The 17,107-nt window shown below is 36.1% G+C and overlaps 1 protein-coding gene across 1 annotated transcript in view; it reads right to left on the bottom strand.

Annotated features, from left to right (window-relative positions):
- LOC133522146 (uncharacterized) overlaps nucleotides 1-17,107 on the bottom strand; it is a 59,668-nt gene that overhangs the window by 22,987 nt on the left and 19,574 nt on the right. The gene's annotated exons all lie outside the window — the stretch shown is intronic.

The raw sequence follows: 17,107 nt of genomic DNA, 5'->3' as shown, positions 1-17,107 counted from the left end.
AATAGCAAATGTGTTGAAAAAATTAAAATCACACTTAATCCCATACAATAACGCGGATATGTTTAGGTTACCTACCTATTATACTAACTACATACTTACCTAGTAACGTGCGAGCCTGAAGTGTCTGTCTGTAACACACAGATCGAATGCCATTTAAAGCTATGTATTTCCATTGCCAATTCAACATCATTTAGCAACTTCAATTCCTTCATATAGGCACGCAATAAACTCTGCTCCTATTTTCTTGGTAGCAAGAGTTTTAATATAAGATATTAAATTGATCCCACACTATTCCAAATGTTATCAAGAACGCGTGTAGCATATAGTGAAGAGTTCTAAATTAGTTTCAGGTGTTCCAAACGAGTTCCAGTTCCAGCTTCTGCCCGACGTGCCCGGAACTGCAAACAAGCCTCATTTCCCTTCCACATATAAATCATGACGGATCTGCCCTAGTCATTTCCTATTCAGTACGCAGACAATGCGGACAACACGACAATCTGGAGCGGTGTACGACATTTTTAACAGCATTTAGGCACTTTTTAACACTAGTTTGATGGCAAAGAAGTATAAAACTGATAACGTATCACCTAATGGTAAGTGGTCCCGTAGCCTAAGGATATATTGAACTCAACTAGTGTCTCATGTACCTTACCCAATGGCGTAAGCAACCACTTTAAGCCCCTACTATAAGTACTTCTATGTACATTCTAATATTATAAATGCGAAAATGTGCCTGTCTGTTACTTTCACGCTTAAACCGCTGAACCGATTTAGTTGAAATTTTTTATATAGAGAGTTTAAGTCTCGGGGAAGATAAGATAATCTTTATTGGTACAATACAGGTTCTACACGTCATATACAATTCTGTACAATAAATAGACATACAAACAACAGTGTATGAAACATATATTTCATACACTTTTTTTATTCTTTGACACGTGGAGAGCCTTTACACCTCCAAATCTTATTATTATTAGTACTCTGATATTGGGGACCTTTTACATCCCCAGATTTAATGTATTTTTAACCATAGAGACTATTATATATCTGTTGTATTGTAGTAATTATTTATTTTAAGATTATTTTAATGTAATTTTTACCCAGGTATTGGCTGTTGTATTTATAAATGTTTTACTTGTTGTTGTTGTTGTTGTTGCACTATATGATGTTACTATAAAAGTTGTATTGACTTGTAAACGAGCCCTTGAGGCCTACCTGCAGGATAAATTTTTGAATTTTTAATTTTTTTTTTTGATTGAGAAGAAAATAAAATAAACATATATTACATATTCCTTGGCAGTTCCATTATTTCATTAAAAATATAAAATATAGGATAGGTTTTATCCAAGAAATAATCCTTCAAGTGGGTGAAAAGGGGGTGGAAGTTTGTATGGGGTATGGGGAATCTATAATCACTGAACCTATTAAGATGAAATTTAGTATGGAGATAGTTTGAGTTGATGAGTAGGATAAAGAAGAGTTTTTATTCTCGAAATCATCCCGTAAGGGTAATAACAAAGGGAGAGGAAGTTTGTAAAGGGAATCAACCATTTCTTAAATAAAGGTAACAGTAATCATTGAACTTTTCGTAAGAAATAAAGAATGTTTATGCATTTTTTACTAATTCGCCATCCCTTTAGGGAATGAAAACGGAATGGAAGTTGATATGTTTATATTTAAAAAGCGGCCAAGTGCGAGTCGGACTCGCCCATGAAGGGTTCCGTACCAATTTGGACGTATTAAAAAAAACTACTTATTAGATCTCGTTCAAACCAATTTTCGGTGGAAGTTTGCATGGTAATGTATATCATATATTTTTTTTAGATTTTTCATTCTGTTATTTTAGAAGTTACAGGGGGGGGGGGACACCCATTTTTTCACTTTGGAAGTGTCTCTTGCGCAAACTATTCAGTTTAAAAAAAAATGATATTAGGAACCTAAATATCATTTTTGAAGACCTATCCATAGATATCCATAGATATTAAACTAAAAAGGATAGTCGGATGGTATTAGTGGTATGCGTGGAATGAATACCGACTCCCCTTTAGCTGATCCTGTCAGCACAGTGGCCTCTATAACATTTCTGCGAAGGCTAAGAATTCGTAACCTTGTGCCATTACACAGCTGGTTAGGTGGGTTTAGATTTCTTAGCAACATCACAGGTCATTATGTCAATATCCAGAGAGCAAAATGGGGACTACATTTGTAGGCCGCCCCCTTTCCTCTTAACATGGTAGTGATTCTACTTTGTTTGGAGACAGTTTGTGGCATCATATCTTTTGTGACTTGTTGTAATATTTTTTCTTCACACTTGTTCATAAAGCCTAATTCGACGCAAGTGTTTGTAAAATAAAAATAAAATCCTTGGCCTAATGATTTTTTTTAAGTATGGTATTTCATTATACTTTCATCTGCCATGTATGTACATTGAAGTTGAATTATGTGGAATCTATTTTTTATAAAATAAATAAAGATATCGTGCGAACTACGAAGGTTGAAGTTAGAGTTTGAGTTGGAATTGGAAATGAAGCTTTTAATACAAATAATATATACTGAGAAGTACTATACAAATGTTAAGTTTATTTAATTCATTTATTTTTAATTTTAATATGTATACGGACCACATACGGACTCTATCTGAAATAAAAGATTTTATTTATTTATTTGTGTTTCTGAGAATTTAATTTGCGTAAATTAAACAACGTGTCTCCAACCGGGGCTTTAAATGCAGGGCTTGATTCTACTCGCTAAACCAAGCTACTAGATTACTAGAGACTTTGAGATGAAGGACATGTTCGGGAAGACCGAAAGGATTCAAAGAATTTAAAATTTCCACCGGATAGTGCACAGCCTCTTCCACTTCGATAACGGTGTCCACGGATTTATACTGCATTTCTACAGCTTCAAATGATGTAATTAGGATTTTGTTTATTTCTCCAGCTGAGTTATTTTTAGGGGTCAAAATTGCACGATAATATATCTCTTTAACGAAGTAATAAATCCCTAGCTTAAAATAAAACTTGAACCCCATTCAAGCTTTCATCTTCTTTTTACCCCCCCCCCCCTCCCCCCCCCCCCCTAAAGGTTGAATTTCCAAAAATGTTGAAATCATTTTTTTTGTAATCGGATATTATGACTATCTTAGAAGTTTCAAAGCATTTGTAATTGATTCAAACTTTTAACCCCTTTTTAACTCAGTTGGGGGATGTAACAGGAAATGTACGATATAACTACTCATACTCATACTCATACTCATTATTTATTGGTAATAGGTGATTACATGTCAACTTACATAACTAGTACAAATAACATAAAAAAAAGGAATTGAAATTACAACATATTAATTAAAATACATTAGGTACTTGCGTAGGTATTATTGTTATTATTTTCATCAACATTTCGCAGTCAGAAATTCTTCTATATTATAGAACGACCGCTCAACAAGCCAAGTTTTCAGTTTATTTTTGAAGATTAACAAACTAGGTGCGTCTGTTATTCCTGATGGTAGATTATTATACACAGAGGGGCCCATGACATGTATAGTTTTTGCCGACTTTGCTAGGCTACGGGGCACTGCAGCTAGTTTGTGTCCGTATCGTGTAATACGGTCGCTTTTGTCACCCCGCCTGGGGTATTTATCTAAATTCTCTCGCGTGTATAAGGCTGTTTGCAGTATCAAGAGGCCCGGCAGCGTGATAATCCCCAGGGCAGTGAAATGTGGCCTTGCAGACTCGTGCCATGGAACTCGAGCAATAGCCCTTACAGCTCGTTTTTGAAGTCGAAAGACACGCTGCCAATCGGCTGCACGGCCCCACAGCTCAAGCCCGTATTGAACGATGGACTGTATGCTGGCGAAGTAACAGCTGCGGACTGCCTGAAGCGGGAGGGCGGTCGTCAGCCTGCTAAGGGCGAAACAGGCCCTTCCCAATTTACCGCACAGGGAATCAATATGGCTCTCCCATGTTAGGCTTTGGTCTATGTGGAAGCCCAAAAAGGAGATACTTTTAACCTGGTCTATGGTGCCGCCAGCGAGACCTACATGCAATGGACGGCGCTTACGTCCAGACAAATCAAACTGGATGAAATGTGTTTTGGTTAGGTTTAGTATGAGGCCGTTTTGTTCGAACCAATTCGACAGTTGTCCGGCTACTACGTTTAGCTTCAATTCTAGTTGATCTATACTTGGGGCGGTTACAATTGCCGCAACGTCGTCTGCGTACATGTAGACCTCGCCTCCACTGACTGCCATAGGTAGGTCATTAAGCAGAATGGAGAATACCACATTTGACAGGGACGATCCCTGGGGGACGCCGATGGTGGCCGACAGTTAGGTGGTAACTAAGTAGTTTTTGCCTATTTGAATCGCGTGAAGTCATAGAAATGTAAAAACAATTTATTTTATTTTTAATTATTAATTTATTTATTTTGTTCGTTCTTTTATATTACTTGTATAGCAATTTCACATTATAACACGACATTAGCAATATCACAGGCTGTCATAAAAGACATAATATATACATACATGTCATAATACAAACTGAACTACGTCACCTATACACAGTCCGAATGTTTTAACTGATACTGCTCCGGACTCCATAAACAAATATTCCCATAAACTAGTATTTAACAAACGTGACTTGCAGGGGTCGGACAAAAAGTGCGGATGACGTAAAAATGACGTACTTAATCTTGCACACAGGATGATGTTTGAGTTTGTATTTAAACTTCCGTGTGACATGTAGTAACAAAGTAGTATTAATGAAGTAACAAAATAATCGTAAATAAATCCATGGAATTAATAATACAGGTGGTAGGGTGATGTAGTGAATAAAATAAATTTCACGAAACTTGTTACCATAAGGTATAATTATTTGAAATTAGTTAGAACAAGTCTGTGGGATCCTCAGATAAATAGGTTTAATAGTCAAAAGTGGGAACAGTAGGTAAGATTAGCAGTATACGTGTTTGTCACGTACCTCCAAAAACGGAAAATTGCCACAATATTCGAGTAAAGATGACATTTTAGAGCGTTTTCTTATATATTAGTAAATATAAATTTTAGCTAAATATAATCGTGAGGATACAATAGCTAAACAATAACGAAGTCAATTTATTGTTCAGTCAGCGTCAAATACTTCGTAGCAGTCAAAGTGGCCAAATAGTTCGGTACACCATATTAATATATTATATAACTATTTGGCCACTTTGACTGCTACGAAGTATTTGACGCTGACTGTTCATCTGATTGACAATGTGTCAGTCAAAAACGTACTTACTCATTTCAAGTGGCGATATCGTTTAATAAAGAGGTCAATAAAGAGATATATTGATAAATGATACGTGATAATTGTTTATGAAAATCAAAAATACTATTTGAAATCATCCTATAAGTGGTTTGACGTCATTCGCACTTTTTGTCCGACCCCTGGTGACTTGTAATAACTTACCTTTACAATTAACCTAATTCAGGTGATATTCAAGGAAAATAAACGCAAACTCGGCTCATAAATACATACTTAGTATTTTTTACTTACTAGTTGAACTAACTATAATCTATCAAAATAGTTACTTATTTGTTATAAACTCTGCCTAAAGCAGGGGCGAGACTTTATAATTATTTAAAATAAACGTTCGTATGAATTGCAAATTTGTTTTTGAACAAGAATAAATTGTAGTAACTAAAAGCTATTCAAATACATATTAATCAGTAGGTTGACCTTTTCATCTTCAACGTTTTCATAAATCATAATAGATATTTATAAGTATTGATCAGTTGGTCAATATTTTAATCCGTAATTAGATATTAACTTTCGAATGACTGGTTCGTTCCACGTTATTTCGAAGTTACCTATAGAAATAGTAGATTGTTAACCAAAGGATGAATAAGGCACCCTTTAGCTGAGGTTGTTGCAGAGGTTGTATTTTCGTAGATTAACTTGCAAAATAGGCAAAGCTTCCATAAATACCTTTAGCCCAGCAATCTGGGTCGCATGATATCGGGAAGGCTCTGTCAATATTAAATAGTGCCACTACCTCAACAGTCGGCGTTGCACTACATGTATATTCGTAGCTAGGGTTCACATTGCTCAATTTTTCAACAGGACCAAAACCTTGTCATGAAAATCATTTATTATGTTCACTCCTGAAATGTGGGTTGAGCACATATCATTCCCGGGGCAGGCGGTTAAATACGACACCTCGTGAAGAAAGGAAAAACACGAAAAATGCCTCTTGTGTATGTCGTTGTAAATATTTGATTATTGACTCATATGAGTGAAATTAGGATACGTTCTTCCTACCGCTTTTGAGCTAAAATTTTACCACGGAGATTTTTTCACTGTGTGCAAAGATCGCGAGGTTCAAAGTTGCTGCGTACAAAGTTCTACCCAATTCGACCACGACACGCCGCCGCACGCGGCTCCCGGATGTATGTGATCCCTTTTATTCAAAGGCATGTAAATAGAAGGTTTTAGTTATTTAGTAGGTAAGCATCATTAAGTAATCCGCGGTAGCGCGCTCGTGCCTCAGGGGATACAAGTGCTTACTTTATGATAATGGCTTCGGATTGGAGGAGTATGGGAAACTAAATTAATTTTTAAATTTTAGAGACTATACGCGTAATAGTTCTTTAATCATTAATAAGCTTATAGTCTCTCCCTATGTGGTATCCACGATATGTATGTTTTATCCATGATCGAAGTATGTTTAAGCCTACTAATCCTTACTACTTACTTACTTTAATATTATAAATAGTTACGAAAGTCTCTCTTGTCTATTTGTATATCTATTACCTTAAACCGCTGAACTAAGTTAGATTATAAAAATATATGAAATTAGGTAGAGCCCCAGGAACGGATAATTTGTTGTCACGAAAATCGTCATTCTACGTACATGAAGTTGCGGGCTTGTCAAAAATAATTGTATAATATTTTGACCTAACTCGTATACGTGCCTACATAGTATGTCAGTTTCAACTATTGTTAATCAGGGCTCTATCGGCTCGCGATGAACGACAAATACAACAAAAGCGTCAAACACTAAAACAATGTAGATATCCAATAAAAAAAAATGCAACTTGATAAAAACCGTATTTTGCACCAGACATCGAGCATTATTTATAATCTCACTTTTTGCTCATCTAAGTTGAGTGCAATTTAAGTGGTCACTCCTAGCTAAATCTCATTTATTGCACATTCTCGTACGAGCCACGGTAAATTGATATTGGATTAAGTTCACAACCAACCTTATCATTGTTGGACCTTACTCTGTATTTTCTGCTAGCGAATTGTATAAATGATAGGAAAATGAAAACAGTTACTAAAAAATTAAACCGTTCCGATGGATTCGATAAATCAATAAATATCGATTAAAGTTATCTCCACGCGTGCCAGCCCTAAATCATTCATTTTTGCTGCAAACTGCGAATTGAAAATAAAATATCGTCCGCTATCAAGGGAAGATATCAATCCGAAGCTGACAAGGCAAATTCGCGGAATGAAATACCGCGGAGCGCGAACTTTGTACGACGATATTAATTCCGAGCCGAATAGAATTTCTCGTCAACGGCTAACATAAGCAAAGCCTTCATTAGGAAGTTTAATTCACACGAATTCCGAGACACTAATTAAATTCCTTCACATCGGCCGACATACGACATGTGCCTGTTTATGCACAAGTGTAGGTAAACATTTGTACATGTTGCCGTCGTTGATTTACAATTAATATTCACTTTTCTTAAATAAACTAACGCGCTCTCTGGGGTTAATGTAACTCATATAGTAATATCGCTCAATATATCGAAAGAACTATCAATTTACTTATTAAATATGAACAATAATGAAAATTGTCGAGAGCAGGATTCAGAAATAAGTTTTTGTACAGACGCCCGCGAGCTCGCCTTTCCTCTTATATTAAGTTTTAACTATTAACGTTAGCCAGCGAAGTCTTCCGGTAATGAATATAAAAATGCAGCTATTCTAGTCCACCACGTCTACCACGACATTGTTCAATACATTTTTAATTTCAAGAAAGCACATTTCAATGATCCATAGTGCAATTTATTTCATACTAGAAAATCTAATAGCAGCTTTCGGTCTGATATTGACTGGTGTGGGAATAGGACACGTGGAAAAACCTTTCTTTAGGTTTTCGTGCAGTTTACAATTTTTATAAGACTTTTTTTCTGCTCGTCGACTCTAATAGTTGAATTAAAATTTCGTGTACCAAACTATAATTGCATACTTCATGTATGGGCTCCCAACTCAACTATAATATTCATTTCGATACGCTGTAGTCGACTATAAAGAATTTGACCAATCACTTGCCGTCGCCCTCCCATAGGAAAAGACATATTCATTCAACGAGCGTTTATGTCTTTTGTTTTTTGTACTACGTTTTAATTTATTGAGATACTTACCAATTTTCATTAATTATTTGGATTTTATAGTAGAAAAAGTATTATTTTTAGATGACTCGTAGAAAAAGTATCATTTACAATAGTGATATAATCAAGCTTTTCAATCTCGTACTTTACTTAGGCAACTCAACAAGCCATGTTGTCTAAACACGGTACTCGACTGTAAAGGTCTCTATTATATCACGATTGTATAAAATACTATATTTTGAAAATATTGAATATAAAATGCAGGCTGCCGTTGAAATTACAATACCTATTAATTGCACGCAACCCAAGCAGCAGTAGGTAATTATTGCTGTGTTTCTTTGTCGGGGTGAGCATTCTGCAACCTTGAGTTAGTCAGTTTTGTAGTATACGACACGATTAACTCTAACAGCATCTGGATAGTATACGATAAGACATATATAATTATCCATCCTCATGTGTTATTGGACTTGCTTATTCCCTTTAAGAAAATCGATAAAGACCGTTGTCCAACATTGTGCAGCATCCTTTGGCTGGCACGCCACAAATATATGGAACGAAATCCACTGGTAAGGTGAGCTTTCTCACGATTCTGTACAAAGCACGTAGAAGCGCACAATACCCGGCGCGTTTCAGCCTTGCGTGGGGACTTGATGGTTCTTATTGCATTTAAGTAGAACGTATTATTAACGCCAGCCGTCTTTCAGGCTTTAAACTTACGCCTTACCTTATATTTAGTACTATTAAAAAGTAGGATTGTTTCATTAAAATTGGGATTAGAATGAATTCAAGTAAAACAAGTATATTGTAATATAAGTATAGGTATTTCATAAACAAGTATGATGAATAAAATAAAAATATATAGCATTAAAGAATTCAACTCCAGGGATTTTGTAGCGAATTGCTCTTTTTTGACTAAGAGAAGTTTTGCGCCGAATGGGGAAAGTTCCCGTACATACTTATACGAACCGTTAAACAGGGGATGAGCGACTTCCTCAGACAAGGATGGCATAAGTTGGATTATTTTTCTGACTACCATCGGACTGTTTGGACTCTTTTGATTATGGAGCGTTTGTATCTATTTTATGAATAGGTGTATTTATTTACCCTCTTACAGAAAATAAACACGGAACGCACAACACACTGCGTTGCGGTTATTTCACAATGACGTGTAACGCGCGATTTGCCCCGGTGTTATTTTTGCCAATGATGTCTAATTCTGGCTCATACAATTATTTTGATTCAGTATCTAAAGTCAGTAAAAATTTTGAGCTTTCAAAAATTAAAGATATTATTTTGAGAAAAAAAAGGATTTAATTAAGTTTATATCCAGCGTATATTCCGCTTCATACATAACTTGTGTTTTTATTAACCAAAGTTGCTAGAATTTGTTAACTTTTAATTTCACTATCTTAATATGTGTATTCATAACTAAACTTAAACTCATTAAAATTTAAGATGTTTCTAAAGGCCCTAAGATAACCCTTTTTCTTTAATTTCTGTATAGGCATAGTGGGTATGTGGCTGAGGACGGCTGCACTAGTAGTGAATTGATATGCATTACGCCGTCGCCTGCAGGCTCGCTGTGAATTTATACCCCGTTCGGAATCCCGCTACACGCTATTAACACATAAAGCAGATTAAACGATTCAATTTGTTTTGTGCCAATTTGAATCCGGGAATGCGGCGCGCGGATTTAAAAAACGTATCACTTGGGTATACAACTTCACGCCCATGTTTTTATTAAAAGCATTTCATTTACTTACTTTAAGTATTGTTTGCCTTAAACCTATTTAAAAAAATGTATAATATACACATAAAAAATGTAAAAATGTATTTCTGGCGGAGTAAAAAACAGCATATACATATTATTTGTTCCAACCTGACCTCGAGCAACGACCACTTGTTTAATTTTTTGTTAAAATTGCATTGCGTAGCTGAAACCAAAATCCTGGATGAAACTAATTAGTAACGTAATTAATTATGATACATTGCTACTTAGGTACATCTACAAGTCTACAGTAGTCAATAATACTAGCCCGTAGGTATAGCCTATTTTCTGTACCACTGGTCGCATGACATTTCTTACCTTCATTAAAACAGAGTATAAAGGACTTATACTAAACTCTAAACAGCATTTCTACATTCCAGCCACAAAGCAAACATGTCACCTGTAAAGTGCCAGTTCAACGGGTAACGATTTTGGAACGGTCTGACGTCACTAACGTAAAGACCGTCTCAGGAAAATCGACTTCAACAAAACCCCGCAATATGCATGTCGAGAAAAGCGCTCACAATAAAATCCGCCAACTTTATTTCACTTTTATAAATATTAAACAGACTCCACTTAAAAACAAAGCAATATTATAAAGAAAGATGCCAGTGCAACGATCCTTTAAACTTTTGCCATCAAAGAGTAATAGAAACAAAGTGAAGCCATAACAATATGTTTTGGGGCAAAAATTCCCTGGAGGCATGCATGTTAAAGTTCAACGGGAGGGGCACCGTGTAGAGCTAGCTGTTGAGGACTCTCCGTCGATGATACTCATCGAAGCCTTTCAACTCGCCCCGGCAATTGCCTTTGCTCCAAAAGAAACACTTTACGTTTCCCTCTCAGTGCCTTTGTATCAAGGCGTCAATCATTGCGTTTGTCGATATCGTGATTCTCCATTTCATTGTGCAGTTATTAGAGGTCTTATTCAGAAATAAAAATGCAATAAATATCAATTTACATCAGAAAATCCCACCTATAATTGACATAATTCATTTACCAGTTTTAACATTTCAATAGTACTTTATTAAGAACAGTGTAGATTACTCTTTGTGACATACTGGAGTCTGAATACATATAATGTAAATCTTGAATACTCTCTCTAATAGATCTCCAGAAATATATTTTTCAATTTCAATGATCATAATTACGTTTGATTGTCTAATAAATTTATGCTTTGTCAGTTACTCGAATAAGTTCATGGTACTCTTCACTTTTCTAGTTGCTCTTCTACTTATGTAAGTACCTAACTGTGTCAATCAGGATTCGAAATTTCATTTATGGACTTTAACATCCATCAAGTTTTATTATTATTATTGCATCTAAATATATCAGGATCTAATACATCTTAAGGTACTCGTATCACTATTATTAAGACAATAATCTCAAACATGAAGGAATAAAAAGAGGAACGGATAAAGTTTCCTCCATGTTATTAGATCACAGACAGCTTTGTTGTTCCTAATGGGGGTTGCCATTGACTTCTGTTTTCCACAATACGTATTAACTACCTAAACAACCAACAAACACACAATCAATCGATACGCAATGTTATACGAACAAAAGCAACAGTAATACCTACACGTATATTCTCATAATGGAATACAAAATAAAATCAAAGTTTCTTAAAAATATGTACTAGTGTTTTCTTTTTACTCGTCTTGTATGGCAGCAGAAGCCTTCGAGTTTGTTCAAAAAAATTAGCATAAAATGCAAAGTAGGTACGTATTTTGCCTAACGTGGTAGCGCAGCGGTGGATTTGTAACCTGATGAACGTCTCTGAGGGAGACCGATATACACACGAAATTTTAAACAATTTTCAAGCAAAATAACGAAGCTAATACTTTACAACCACGAGTTGGCAGGTAGCCAGCAGTCCGGCCGACAGTTTAAATAGTTTTATTAAATGCATTGCGCTTGAAACTCTTAAGGGCATTATGAGTTCATAAGTTAAGAACTTTTTAGCGAAAGCATTAAATACAATTCTTGGGACTATTTAATTACATCCCAAAGTTCCGAGTCCTATGCATTTATTTATCAAACTTACATATTTTAGGTAGGTTAATTTCCTTAATTTTAAGTTAATAAGTACAATCACTGTTTTAATATATTCACCAGACCGAATTAGATAAATATATTTAGCTAATAGGCCCGTTACTTTTTCAAGTAGGTATAACTCCAAGCTGCCCGCCCTTGTTAAAACGAAAACGTCAAGAGCAAATCTGCTCTCAAGTTACTTTGACCCGACCCTACTTATCGGCCTGATTGTATCTCTACCTATTTAGAAATTCCATTAATTAACTAGAAAATGCTCCTGGAATAAGATAATGTACGAGACGACCTACCTTTATGTAATAGGTAAATAAATTTTATGTTTACTATGTCGTGTTGAAGTACAGATGGTTTGTAATAAAAACATTGAGTATGACGAAGATAGAATATTGTTTTTCAAGAAATGTACGCTTAGGTACATATGTGTAAGTAGTTATTTCTGTGACACGCCAAAAAAAAACAAATAACTTGGTGGTTAAATTTTTAGGTTTGGTGGTTAGGTATGGGTGAAATGACGTTAGATTAGCCACAGTTTCGGAAATTACATATTAACCATTTATGGAATTAGTAGTTTTTTTTTTTTATCTAAAGTTTAGGAGAAAAGTGGCGCTGTCTTGTGTCCAAGGACATAAGTCTCATTTTGGGTATTTGTATTATTATTCTAACGCGTGAAACATAAAGTACGGGTTTAAGTATAGTATACCTACAATTATTTATACGCACTACTTGTTTCATTAACTAGGTCAGCTGGTAAATATCTGATGACATCACAAGTCTGATTTTCTAAAGCAAATCATATTTTCCGCGTGATATTTTCGGACGTCCCCTAAACACTTGATGCGAGGAAATATTATTATAGTCGTATATCCTCTCTAGAGATAACGATCCTCGTTTGATCCACCTGTCTCTTCCACTAGGTTGAACTGCTTAAGCCATTAGCCGAATATAAAAATATATACTTTATTTTCTAACTACCTTATATATATATATATTGCCAGGTGTTTTTAATGATTATTGATTCCTAATAAGGATATCGTGAGATAGCTATCTTTCAATAACGACTTTAAATATTTTAGTAAATAAATTAGGTGACCGTTTCACTAATTGATTCAAGACAAAGAATTTATATTTAAACTTATGAAACATATTTTTTAAATATTATAAAATAAATTAAATTAAATTTAAAAACTTGACAAAGTAAGAAATTTGACTACTACAGTATTTTTAGGTACAGTCGAACAGTCCAGAGTCGAACAGAACAGTACAGAGTCGTAGTGCGCTCTTATGGGATATGTATGTATGCTTTTCATTTCAATAAATATTAACTTGAAGAAGCAAAGCTCTTTTAATTTGTGACTGAATAAAAATGAATAGAAATTATCACTGTGACTTAACTTCTGAATTAACCCTGAAGCACTAATATAACTTTAGTCATGCAATAGCCACATATAACAATAATATCTATATTATCTATAGTGTAACTTGACCTAGAACGACTTCGTAATGTACTTCCATTTCACGGGGCTTAGCGAACTTTCGGAACTTTTCTGTAGGTACGGTACACTGAAAATTGTTCAATAATATAAAGGCTCGAGCCGCTTGTGCGCAATAGTTTGGTGTGACTATACACTTTGGACGAAACATATCGCAGTTTCTAATTAGGGTACCAACCTAATTAATATTTTAAAACTGATAGCTAATGTGCACGTCGCGAACCATCTTGTATCCTCCATTTTTTAAATTTCCATAAACTTAAAACTACAAAAAATATCCATATATTGAACCTGTTCTTATAAAATCACGAGGATCCGTTAGGCAAAAAGAGCTATATAGACTAAAACTGCCGAGGCAAACAAACTACGCATTTTTGCCCAAGCTGAAACGGAGATGCTTCGCTCGGTCAATAAAGTGTTTCGTGAACCAAAAAAGGAATGCGGTAAAAATAAACATAAGGCATTTTAGCACTACAAATGTGTATCAAAAGTTAATTTTAATAAAAAAACACTAGATTGTGGATATGCTGTATAATAAATGTTTTACTATTTGACAAAGTATGTAATTCGCGGTAAGTTATTGGCCTCCGATGCGAATAATCGAGTTAAAGGAGGTAATGTCCGAACCATCAATAAACAGAAATAAATGGGTAAAGGTTCTTTTAGGGCAGCAGCGAGTAATGGTCTCGTCGGGGGTATTTTCGTACGTTATTCCAAGATCACATTTAGTATTTATTCCTACATCTAGGTTTTTCACGATAGTTATATATAGTTATAGCTCACATGCTATAATGATTGAAGGCCTATGCCCAAAAGTGCGATGTTTATAGGCTGGTAATGATGTTGATGTAACACTTTCTTTGATTGATCGTAAGTATGATGGATAGAACCAAATCAACACAAATTAAGCCCGAGCATGAAAAGTGAGATTGTTTGAAAGCGAAACGAGTCAAGAACAGTCGCGAGTCTGAATAGTAGGTACTTAACAACAAAGGCCGGGAAATACGGACGATTCCTATCCCGGCATTCTCACAAATATTGCGCAAATATACAACCCAATAATAAACTAAAAGTTCAATGCACGGCGCCGCGCGTGATGCGTGCTATAATAAGTTATTGTTTTTGTAAAATCCATCGTTCAAGAGCGCGCAATACGATGTTTCGCAGCAATCGCAGCCTGTTAAAATTAAAAACACAATGACAATATGTCAATTTTCCAGGCAAGTTTGAGAAAATCATACTTACTTTACAATATTTAAATATAATTTTCTCAAACGCGCTAATTACCTACATTTTCTAAATTAGGTACATCCTATTTCACTCACAAATATGTCTACACGACCCTTGCCAAATCATTATACTTTTTAATGCGAACATGAAAGTTGTTATGTCGAAATCCCGGAGGGTCCCACTTTCACGGAAAAGATGCTGAACTCATCGTAGTTTTCGGTCGGGTTTGCCAATGCATATTTATAGGTACTATGGAAATGTATGAGCTTTATTTGTTTGTCACACAGAGATAATTACTTTTTTCCGATACGAGGATATGAAATTCAATAAATTTGGAAAACTTATTGGATTTCATATCCTCGTAACGATTTATCATGGCAAGTTGGCTACGCACCCTGGACTTGCATAATAAGTAACCTAGCATTATTGATTGCGTGTACGAAAACCCTTAGCATTCTTGCACATAGCTACAAACTGAGAGTTCCCCAGGCTTGCCCAATTATTCGTGGCATTATCTAGTCTTGTATTATTCTTATTGGGCTATTCATTACGCTGGCATTTAGAAATTATTTACGACGCTACGAGTACGTCGGCACGAGAAGAATGTAACCCAGGCCGTGTATTCCTACAGGATAGTTGGGAAAGTCGAGTTCTTAAAACTTCATTTCAGGGCTTTCCCGGTTAAATGCTTTCAAAAATGTTACCAAAATGATCTGCCATGTCACATTTTTAACTAACCTTAAAAATTTGAGTTAATTGGGGTTAGTCCTGTTTCTTTACGATATTTTTCTTCACCAAATTGCAACTGGTAAATATCAGTTTCAATAAAACTCATTAGTGGATTCCAATCCACGAACATACATTTAACTTGTATCGTAACCTTAAGTTGTATACATAAAACTATGCATCATTAGTCGTAAATTCAAAAGAACTTGTATATTGAATCCCACACTGAGAGTAGACTTACACTTAGGCTAAAGAAAGAAAATACATCGTAGAGGGAATGCATGCTGATAAATCTGAATCTATTTATTCTCGTAGCAATCGTACCTTACTCGTTTACGTAATCCAGTAAAAAATAGTAAAAATGTAATATCGAAATCCGTAACCATCACAAGTAACTGCTAGTTACACTTAGTTGTTTTGTCTTGGTAGGCGCCTAAATAGTCCATCTAGATAGGCAATCAGCTTACTAGGGGAAGCTGTAAACACTTTCATCTGAATGGTTGAGGCTACTTACTAAGAGAGTGTATAAGGGAGAAGTAGAAGAGGGAGCTGGACGGGGTAGACCACGGCGGACTTTCTCTGATCAACTGGAAATCCTGAAGAAAGGCCAGGTCAAGAGCACCCTAAACCGACGAGCGTGTATGAGGAATGTTATGAAAGTGAAGGAAGCGAAAGAGGTATGTCAGGATCGTAGCAAGTGGAAATCCGTGGTCTCTGCCTACCCCTATGCCTACTACGTCGGTAGCAAACAAGCATACGGCCTGCCTGATGGGAAGCAGTCTCCGTAGCCTATGTACGTCTGCAAATCCAGAGATTTACATGCGCTGTGCCGACCCTAACATCCCTCCCCCCCTCGTTGAGCTCTGGCAACCCTACTCATCGGCAGGAACACAACACTATGAGTGGGGTATTAGTGTTATTTGGCTGCGGTTTTCTGTAAAGAGGAGGTACTTCCCCAGATGGGATCCGCTCTAGATCTGGAATGACATCCACTGCGCTATACCCTACCAAACAAAGCGAGATGACATTCACAATGCCCATACCTCTCTTTTGGACGTAGTTTAAGGGCGTACCCGGGTCCTAGGGGTAAATAGGCGTGATTATAACATATTATATGTATGAATGTATGTACTTAGTAAAGAGAAAAAGTAATGTGTTTTAAGTTAAAAATTCACGTATTTAGTGACCGCCCATGGCCAGGCCCGCAAGGCCCTTAGCGTATCGAATCGACACGTAACTACACTAACTACAACGGCATCGCCGAGTGGAGCGTGCGCGTGGGTCCATGATCTCGCCCTGACTCGCCCTGGGCTTCCCATCCCTGTGTGTGTAACATACAAGTAATAGAAATGTGCTCACTGAGTGCCAGTGACTGGCTGCAAGACGGCGTCGAGTGAAGTGTGCGCCGGTGGCGCCAGGTCCGTGCCGTCGGCGCTGACTCGCTCTTTGGCTTCC

Source organism: Cydia pomonella, chromosome 10 (assembly GCF_033807575.1).
Source record: "Cydia pomonella isolate Wapato2018A chromosome 10, ilCydPomo1, whole genome shotgun sequence".
Classification (NCBI taxonomy): Eukaryota; Metazoa; Arthropoda; class Insecta; order Lepidoptera; family Tortricidae; genus Cydia; species Cydia pomonella.
Note: the sequence above shows the minus strand (reverse complement) of the source record. Positions and strands in the feature narration are given on the sequence as shown.